The 11,162-nt window shown below is 31.7% G+C and overlaps 1 pseudogene; it reads right to left on the bottom strand.

The window, feature by feature from the left end:
• Positions 1 to 8,660: 8,660 nt before the first annotated feature.
• Positions 8,661 to 8,746, bottom strand: LOC130684007 (U4 spliceosomal RNA; annotated as a pseudogene).
• Between the last annotated feature and the right edge of the window lie 2,416 nt (positions 8,747 to 11,162).

Raw genomic sequence — 11,162 nt, 5'->3', positions numbered from 1 at the left:
CAAGATTACTATAGACATGTAAATTATGTTTCTATATATTAGCAATAAATTGAAATAGAGATTAAAAAGAATTTATATTAATACTAAGATATATCAGACAACCTAAAGTATGGGACTATATTTGTGAATAATTTATCCAATGAGGGGTTAACATCCAAAATATTTAAAGAACTCATATAACTCAACACCAAAAAACAGCCCAATTAAAAAGTGGGCAGAGGATCTGAACGAAATTTTTCCAGAGAAGAAAAACAGATGGCTAACAGGCCAATGAAAAGATGCTTTACATCACTAATCATCACGGAAATGCAAATCAAAACCACAATGACATATCACCTCACATCATTTAGATTGACCAGTATCCAAAAGGCAAGAAATATCAATCATTGGTGAGAATGTGGAGAAAAAGGACCTCTTCTACGTTGTTGGTGGGCATGTGAATTGGTGCAGTCACTGTAAAAAGCACTATGGAGCTTCCTCAAAAAACTAAAAATAGAACTACCATATTACCCAGTAATTCTATTTCCAGGAATTTACCTGAAGAAAACAAAATATCTGATTCAAAAAGATGTATGCACCACTATGTTTACTGCTGCATTATTTACAATATCAAAGATACAGTAGCAACAAAATGCCCATCAATAGATGAATGGATGAAGAAGGTGTGGTACATGTACACAATGGAATATATTCAGCCATAAAAAAGAAAAAATACAGCCATCTGTGACAACATGGATGGACCTAAAGGGTATTATGCTAAGTGAAATAAGCCAGGAAGAGAAAGACAAATACCATATGATTCACTTATTTGTAGAACCTAAAAACAAAACAAAATAAAATGAGCAAAGTAGCAGTAGACTCACAGACTAAGAAGTGACTGGTGGTTACCACGGGGGAGTGGTTTGGGTAAGTGTGCAGGTGAAGGACAAAAAGATTCTCAATCATAATATATGTTGGTCACAGGGATGGTAGTGCAGCATGGAGAATATAGCCAATGATTCTGTAACATTTCTACATTAACAGGTGGTTACTGCACTAGTTGGGGTAAGGATTTGTTAATAAATACAACTGTTGAACCACTGTGTTACATATTTGAAACTAACATAAGATTGTGTATCAACAATACTTCATAAAAAAAGAAAATCCTAAGATACACCAAATACTGATAAATATATGCAACAAGAGCTGTACCAGGTATCTGTACTCAATAACAAAAAGTTTGTTGTTGAGATAATTTATAGAAATAAATGGATAAATAAAACATATTCATATATAGGATGACTTAGTATTTGTAAAAATGTTAATTATCCTCAAATTATTTCTAAATGCATTGCAAACCCAATTGAATATCATATTTTTTAACATGGAAATTAGCAAGATGACTCTAAAATTCCATAGAAATCCAAAAGGCCAAGAATTAGCAAAGGAATTTTCAGGTAAAAAAGTAAAGTTGTAGAACATAATAATTATATATGTGTGTATGTATATATATTATATTATATATAATGTATATATTACAACATATATATAACATATATACACATAATACATATATTGCAAAATGATTATCACAATAAGTTAACATTGATTACCTCACATAGTTTTTTTTCTTGTAATGCAAACTTTTAAGGTCTACTCTCTTAACAACTTTCAAATATATAATCCAGTATTGTTAACTATAGTCACCATGCTGTACATTAAATTAATAAAATATTACATGTCTATCACATGGTGATAAACTGGAAAAAAATAAAATTTATTCCTAAATAGTCTCATAGAGGAAAAGTAAAGCTGGTGCTGTCAGATATAGCAGTAGCTCTTATAAAGCCACAATAAGAAGGAAGTATAGTATCAACCCAAGCAAAGAGAAGCAGATTAATGGAACAGAAAAAGAATCTAGAAGCATACCCATTCAAATGCAGTCATCTGATTCATGATAAGGTTGACTATGTTGTGCATGGAGAAATGGGAATCTATTTAATAATGAAACTGGTTAGATGAAATATAGGAACAAAGATGAGTTTCCAAAGAACTCCAGACTTACGTATTGAAAGATAAACTAGTGTATGTTTATATGTTAGTAGGAAACAGGATAGAATCACCACAAATTGGTAGGTACAGGTTTTATAAAAAGTACAAAAAAATGCAACATATACAGAGAAATTGCAAATTTGGACTAGAAAGTAATCAAGAAACTCCGTATATCATAAGAACATTGAGAGAGTATAAATTTTGAATGTAAAGTGAGATAACTTATTTCTGTTTTGTATATCCAATGAAGAAAAATACAGAAAATGTGAAGAACCTGTACAAATTTATAGGTAAATGTTAAGGAAAAAGAAAAGGAGCAGACACCACAGCCAATAAACATAGAAAAAGGGCTTACTTTCTAAAATTCAATAGGTTGCACTCTTACAATTTGTGTGTATATCTATATATATGTTTTGCTTTTATAAAGAATTTGCTTAAAATTTCATTTTGTACATTTTTAGTAGAGGCCATAATATCATTTTGTTTTGTCCTTCATATGGTATATTGCTATCTTGTATACAGACATAAAACATATATTTTGATAATATTTTTGGAGTTTCGAATCTAAACATGAGTACACAGGACATAATATTGAACCAAAACAGGATTAGTAAACTTTTTACCACACAAAATCATTCATTTATTATAAATATTATATATCTAAATACTATAAATTATCCCATTTACAAACTGTAGACTGCTTGCCATTTCCCTCCGCCTATAAGTAACAAATAAGTAACTAAGTATTAGAATTAAAGGTGATTTTATATATCTACATATCTCTGTATCTTCATCTCTATATCACTATCTTTCTATTAATCTATCATCATCTTTCTATATATCTATCTATAATCTACCTTTCTTTTTAATTCAAGTAAATATCTTTAAATACTAAATGTGAAAATGTCATTAAGATATTTTATGAATTTATGTCTATGTCAATAGAAACTGTATTTCAAAAGTTTATTTATAAACATCTGAATTACATCCCTAGTTGAAGTAGTTTCAATACTTAGCACAGAGTATACTGGTGTAGAGTGGATGCTCAATAAATATTTGTTTAATGTTGATGGAAGAAAAGATAACAAAAGCTTTATCTTTATATAGTTGCTATGTACTCAAGTAGTGTTCTAAAAATTCTGAGAAGAAAATTAGAGAAGGAAAATAAAAAGCAAATATTTTTTTGTTAAATCTTAAGATATTAATAAGAAATAAGAGAACTTGAAAATTTAATATGAATATTATATTTAAATCAAAAAGTAAATGGAAAAGAATATGTTGGAGCCACAAATGAAGCAACATGAGCAGTTTAATGTAAAATAATTTTTGAATATACTATGATAGGCCCACTATGTCTCCCTTGGAATTCTAAAATGTTCCTTATTTCTCATAAAATTGAAAACTATCAGAACATTTTGTAGAGTATTTCAATCTTTTAAAAATTATTTTGAAACTTTGCTTTTGCCTTTACTTTGGAGTGATATAGGTAGATTACTTTAATTATATCATTTAATGTATTATTGATTGAGAGAATGACCTATTGTTTGACAATAACTTTACCATTGGATACTTGCTTTGTTCAAAGAATAGAACATTTTATAATTAGATAACCTATGGTATAGCTACTCTGGAAATTGATGATGACCTCAGAGTTCATCTGGAGACACGGAATTAAAACTGATCATTGGACGTATTTGCTTATTAATCAAACATATTGAAACTGTATCTTATCACAACAGTACATCGCATACATCACATACATCCTTCTTTGTGTAATTTTGGTATTTTGAAATACTTAGGATGTTCATGTATATATGCCAATTATTTCTTCTTTTACTTTGATTTAATCACCCTTGTTTCTGGCATATACTAACTAGATTTTTGAAGCTTATTAAAGTGTTAGTTTAACCTATATGAACATTCAGAATAAATAAAAAACAAATAGATTTTGTTATCCTGAATTTTTATATTCGATAATATATTCAAATCATCTGAAATATTCATTTTAAATGTATATAACATATTTTACTACAGTGGTTTATTGGACAGAAAAATGTTGAACTAAATGTGGTATACATCTGACATTTGTACACTACTGAACTATGTGAAATAAATTGAAAATTCCTTAACTATGTTAAAAAAGGATTTTTTCTTTTGTACCTCATAACCTCTTATAAAATATATTTTGTGAAAAATTTGTTTATATTCTTGCTCTGCTTCTTATAAATTTACAAAATACTCAATATTTCTTTACATTGTAGGGTGGCATGATTTTTATAGTTATAATTATAATTCTCTTTACTTCAAGCTATAAATATGTATTATTTTGACATTCATACTCTACATTAATGTATAAAATTTATTCTTTTTCACCTATATAATGTATTATATCCCACAATGAATACACTTGTATGACCCTTGTGGAAACTCATTTATGATGTTTCAAGTCCTAATATGAACTAAAGAGATAAGAAAATAGAAAAGATACTTCTCTACAATGGTGTCTTGTTTTTCAGTTCATATTAACAGCTTCATTAATGGTACAGACATAATGAAATTGCAAGAAAATCAAGTACAGATTTGAAATATATCAGTTATAGAACACAGTACCATAATTTTCAAATCTTTGGTGTATTTTTATAACTTAATTGTTCTGCCCTCTGACAAGCATTATAATGAGAAGAAAAAAATGCACAAAATTAATTTATTTTGAAACAAAGATAATAATGAGGTAAGATGAGAGCATACACTTAAAATTTCTAACTTTGTTATTGTGTAGGTTGTGCAGTTTCTATATTTCATGACTTTATAAAATACAATATTCCAACTATATCCTTTTTTTTATTGTGATATGATTCAACAACAGAGGAATTTGGTTAGGATAAAGGATTGGTACTTCAAATAAAATGCATCTCAGTAACTATTTTTTCTACTGAATTGAAGAGATTTGTTTTGCAAAGTAATGTGATAGATGTTCAGATATGTACAATGTCCAGGATATGACATTGTATTTCATTTGAGGCTAATGATTTTATTTAAACTCTAAAAATATTTACATACCTGGAAATGTTCTGTATCTTGATAGTATAATTTTTTATAGTTTTCTATTTTCATGCAATCAAAATTCTCCAAAAATGCATACCTGTATATGACTAAGACAAATAGCTAACAAATGCACCAGACACTGTTCTAATTGCTTATTTAATACTCAAAGCCAATCCTTAGGGTAGGTAGTAATATATAATTCCTATTTTATTTAGTTACAGAGAAGTTCTTTAACCAGGTCACCCAGCCCTTTTATGACAGAGCCAGGATTCAAAACCAGAATTTAGTTTCAGAACCCATATGCTCAACCACTCTACTACACTCTTCCTAGTCAACACTGACTCAAACCCATGATTTCTTCAGATACTTTATCATATGTTAAGATCTATGATTACCATGCTGGAGGATTTCTAAATTCTCTACTTTATTTTACTTTTTAGTATTAAGGTGAGGTGTAATGACCATTGAATGAAATATATTACTACCTTTCCATAAAAGAAATTATGTCACGAATATTTAGATTATCCTCTAATGCCTCTGCTTGCCTTAGGGATATTCACAAGATAGAATTGATGTATACTTCTCTACTTTTCAAACCTATTAACAAACTGAAAATCCAAGCCTTTTTTAGATTCCTTAACAAAGATATATTAAGATATATTATTAGCAACAATTTCCCACCAGCACAAGTTCAACATTTATATGGTGACTCACAGTTATTGTCACAGCTAATACTTCAGAAAGGTGTAGTTTAAAAAAAATGAAAGAAATTGAGAATTATAAAAACTCATTTTTTGAATTAATGTATTGAATTGTTTTGGAATATATATATTATATAGAGTAGGTTAAGACAAGCCACATGTTCTCTATAGCTTTGTCCTAGAAGATAGTGCCAAGGAATTTGACCTTTTAAAAAAATTAAAATATTGAGATTAAACAATTACTATAAATGATCTATGCTGCTATGTAAGAGTAGTTAATCTTAAATCTGAAGAGAAACAGAGATTGCCACTGGATAATATTTCCTGAAACACTATAAAAGTAAGAGAATTTAAAAGGATATTTGACATTGTGTAAATACCCATGGCCAAACAGATATCACTCTTCTGAGCTGTTTAAAAGTGTGCATTGCTATTAGAAGTTGAAGTATAATATCCATTACAGGATGCCTCTATAAATGTACAGGAAATGTATACATATTTTAAAACCTTTCTCTCAGGAGACTGAAAAAATAAATATGTAGTTTACATTCTCATGATTTTATGAGTGATTTTATAAAAGCAAATAGATTTCACACAATTTGGTCTGCTTGTACAGGAGCATTTAGGTTCTTAGTTATCAAAAATGGCAAAAAGAAAAGAATAGGTAAGAGAATTAAAAATCTAGAACAAACTTTGAGAGGAAGTGAAAGCAAGTCTTTGCCTACTACACATCTCATGTATTTTCATGATTAAGCTTGAGAACATGATAAAAAAATGATACTGGCGTAGGCAGGGTTCAAGGATTTTATGTATACTGGAGAGATACTTTTATTTAGGGTATAGTTATTTTTTTTTTCATCTAAGAATATGATTTTGGAGACATTCATTAAATCTTAAAAATTGCCTATAGAAAGCCAAGGATATAGTTTAGATTTGATACTGAGGTAAGGCAAGGACATGGGACAAGCATCATGATTAACTTTTCCTGCCTATGATGAAAAATGCTGATACAAACAGCACAGTAAGAACAGGAGGGACCCCAGCTGAAGGCTAAGATTCCATTTGAAAAAAGCAGGGAGTTGAGAAATAAGATTCCTTGCATATTTTCTAGTAATCAGACAATAACCTAAGAGCATACCTTAAGGCAGGACAAGGAGTCTTTAACTGCTTGAGGGTAACCACTATATAGGAGAAGAATAGGATAAATAAATCCCTTGTGTTGGATTTATTTCACAAAATTAGCTGGAGGACTGATAATACAAGAGAGGAGACACGGTGTCTCTCACCAGATCTGAGACCACCACTCGAACCTAAATCCAACACCCTCCCTTTCTGCCCTTTGCCCCATTCTTGGAAGTCTTAAAAGACAGAATCCTTAACCTTTCAGTGCACCTCCTCTCTCAGGACACCGCACTTTCCTTTCTTTAAGTGTGTACACTCAAATATTATTTCTCACTGATCAAATTATTTTGGTTGGTCTCTTTGCTGTGTCATTTTATTTCCAAGTCTTCACTCTGTCTCTGCTTTACTCCTATCATGTAGGAAGGGGCTGCTAAGAGCTCAGATTTGGGCCTGTATGTTCCTGTCGCCTGGCTGACCCTGATGTAACTGCAGCTAGCCATCTGCTCTTGGTAGCCTGCCTGAAAATCTCCTTTCTTTGGGAAGTTCTCAAAACATGATCTCACTCCATCCCATGTTCTGTGGCTCCCCCAAATCCTGGGGTGGTAGGAGCTAGCCCCCATGCTGTGCAGATCCAAGTGGACACAGGATGCCTGGTGACCCTGGGTTTAAGAGTTGCCCAAGGAATCTGCCCTAGGCCAAGGACTTTCCCTCTCTGTTTCTGCACTTTCCTGTTCTCTGCTGCCTGAAAGGGAGCTGCCATTCCCAGCTGCTCTTGTTTTAATAAATTCCTTTCTTACCTGCATTCATCTGACCTATTTGAGAATTCTTTCTGGTTCAGAGTCAAGAACCCTCCCTTGTCCAGGTTTCTCCTAGTGCTTCACCTAGTTTTCAGGGAGAGACCTCCCGAGATGCAGCTGCCTGACAACAATATGGTTAAAGTTAGAAAGTGTATTTAAATGTGACTGGTTATGATTTAAATTTATCTTCTCTTTATGCTTCTTCTAACTGGGAAGGAAAGATTTAACTCTAAGCAAATCAGAATTTTCTTTAAACATTTAAATGGCTGTCCTGCTTTCATTGTCTAATGTCAGCAGAGCTTCAAATAATTTAAGCTTGAATATAGGGTTGTAATTAAGAGCACAGGATATTAACACCACTACTTAAATTAAAATAATGATAATTTATGTAAAGCTGTCATGCCTCAGTTTCTTTATTTCTAAATTATTGATGATAATACCTAAGTAGTGTACTTGTTGTGACTATTACATGAATTAGTCATGCAAAGCACTTAGGGCAGAATCCAACACAGGATACTTCAGCCATTGAAATTCAGCCTGAGGTTTGGATTCTCTGTATTATTATGGCTTCATTAGTATTTTCCTGTCACCAATTGAGTTGATCCATGCATTCTTTTGCATATTATTTGCCAATTCTCTTCTCTAGGCCTGGAGGTAGTCAAACTGAGTAACACAATATATAGGCAATAGTTTTGAAGTCAAATCTTTGTAATTATACAAGGAAAAACAGAAATTTAATAAAATTAAATACCCATTTCCTCTTTATCACATTAAAGAATTGTGGAAAAACAATTTGTTCAATTCTTCTTTATTTTATTTTTATACTTTTTAAATTGCTGAACAATCTTACGTGGATATTTCTAACAAGTTCAGAGTCAGACTAGGTTTCCAGAATGTAACTATGATTTCCCTTCATTATCTTTTTTTTTTTAATATTAGCTGTTTATTGTACTTTTAGATATATGCTCTCTGGGAAAAGTTTTCAATTAGCAATAATAATTGCTCCTCAAATAAACCTCATTGGCTATGATACTGCCAGTGCACAAAGATTGGATACACCCTCTCTGAAGTGTCCATTCAATTAAGTCTTTCACCTATTTTTATATAAAGTCATTATTTTCTTTTGACATGTAGGAGTTTTTTTGTTTTTGAGATATAATTAGTCATTTTAATTTCAGGTGTACAGCACAATGATTCAATGTATACAATGATCATTAGGTTAGTTACCATCCATCACCATACAAAGTCATATTTTTTGTATGTGATGAAAAGACAAAAAAAATGGGTGCATATACTCCTCTTTAGGATGTGCTTTTTTACAGGATGTGCTCTCTTGACAACTTTCAAGTTTGCAATACAGTGTTATTGACTATAGTCACTGTGCTGGGCACTGCATCAACATTACATTTCTTTTATAATTGGGAGTTTGTATCTCTTGATCCCCTCTACCCATTTCACCCACTCCCAATCCCCCACCCCTCTGTCAATCATTCTGTTCTCTGTATTGATGAGTTTTATTTTTTTCATTTGTATGTTCATTGTTTTGATTTTTAGAGTCCACATACATGTGAAATTATACAGCATTTGTCTTTCTATGCCTGGCTTATTTCAATTTGCACAATTGCCTCAGGGTCCTTCCAGGTGATCACAAATGGCAAGGTATCATAGTCTTTAATGACTGAGAAATACTATACTGTGTATGTGTGTATATATATATATAATTTTACATATATATGTAAATATATATATATATATAATATACATATATACCACATCTTTATCCATTCATCCATCAATGGACACAAGGATGCTTGCAAATCTTGACTATCATAAATAATGTTGTAATGAACATAGGGGGTGCATCTTTTTTTTTTAATTAGTGATTTTTTCCATTGGATAAATACCTAATAGTGGAAATGCTAGGTCATATGGTAGTTCTATTTTTAATTTACTTGAGAAATCTAAAAAATTTATTGGTAGATCATATGGTAGTTTTATTTTTAGTTTACTTGAGAAATCTAAAAAAATTCTAACAGGTATAAGGCAATATCTCATTGTGGTTTTAATTTTTATTTCCCCAGTGATTAGTGATGTTGAGCATTGTTTCATGAGACTGTTGACCATCTGTATGTCTTCCTTGGGAAAATATATATCCAGGTTCTCTGACCATTTTTAAGCAGACTTTTTTTTTTAACTATTGAATTGTATGAGTTTTTTTAATGTATTTTGTATATTAAACCCTTATTAGGTATACAATTTGCAGATATATTGTCCAGTTCAGTAGGTTGCTTTTTCATTTTGTTGATGGTGTCCTTTGCTGTGCAGAAGCTCTTTAGTTTGATGTAGTCTCATTTGTTTCTTTTTGCTTTTGTTGCCTTGATTTTGGAGTTAGATCCAAAACATCATTGTTAAGACTGACGTCAAGGAGCATATTGCCTATATTTTCTTCTAGGAGTTTTATGACTTCAGGTTTTTCTTCATGTCTTTAATCCATTTTGAGTTAATTATTGTGTACAGTATAATACAGTGGTATAGTTTCCTTCTTTTTCAAGTGGTTGTCCAGTTTAACCAGCATCATTTATTTAAGAGACTGTCCTCTTCCCATTGTTTCTTTTAGAAAATTGACTTGTCCTAAAACCTGAATTTAAGTTTGAAAAATAGAAACTAACAATCCCTTATGTTCAAGTGTATAAAATTTGAAAGCATTTTATGGAAGGCATATTTGCCTATTATTTTCTTATTTAAATGTGATTACAAATCTGATTGCATGCCCGAGTGGGTGAGTTGCAATGGGAGAGCTCTCAAGGTACTGAAGAACAGACCTGGAGATGGACAGGAGACATGGAGGTTTACTGGGATTTACATGCAGGGAGTCCAGGAGCAGACGGCTGAATGAGGTTGTGCTTTGCAATGGTGGACAGAGAGGGAACTGCTTATATGGGGGAGGGGACAAAGACTATGTATGTGCCAGCGGTGAAGGGACAAAGACTATGTGCTTTGCTAGAAGGGATTATTCTTGTATGACCAGTGTCCCTTGCTCATAGGGGTCTGTCTTCCAACAAGATGTTTCCATTGATAAGGCAGGCCTGGATTTGGCCAAAATATATATATATATTCTAGCTACATTACTGTACAATACAATATTCTGACATAGGGGCAACTTCTAGGAAGCCTAACTTAAAAACAGAATCACACATATCCTTGCAGTCTGGAATTCTGTGTGAATGACCAAGACTGAGCCCTCTCAGGAGTAATCAGAGAGGGAAAACCGAATGTACAGTCTGTGGTTGGGAAGAAAAAGAAGCCGGTTGAGCTGTGATAGCAGCTTTCAAGCTTTCATATACCCAGTGGTAAAGGGCCAACATCTAGCTGGTTAAACATGCTTAAGCACAGCACTCTTTGACCAATAAATGGTTTAGCTGTTCCACAGCTAAAATATAAAAACAAGAATAAAACATCCAAAGAA

This window comes from Manis pentadactyla, chromosome 5 (genome assembly GCF_030020395.1).
Source record: "Manis pentadactyla isolate mManPen7 chromosome 5, mManPen7.hap1, whole genome shotgun sequence".
Classification (NCBI taxonomy): Eukaryota; Metazoa; Chordata; class Mammalia; order Pholidota; family Manidae; genus Manis; species Manis pentadactyla.
This window is presented reverse-complemented; position numbering and strand designations above follow the sequence as displayed.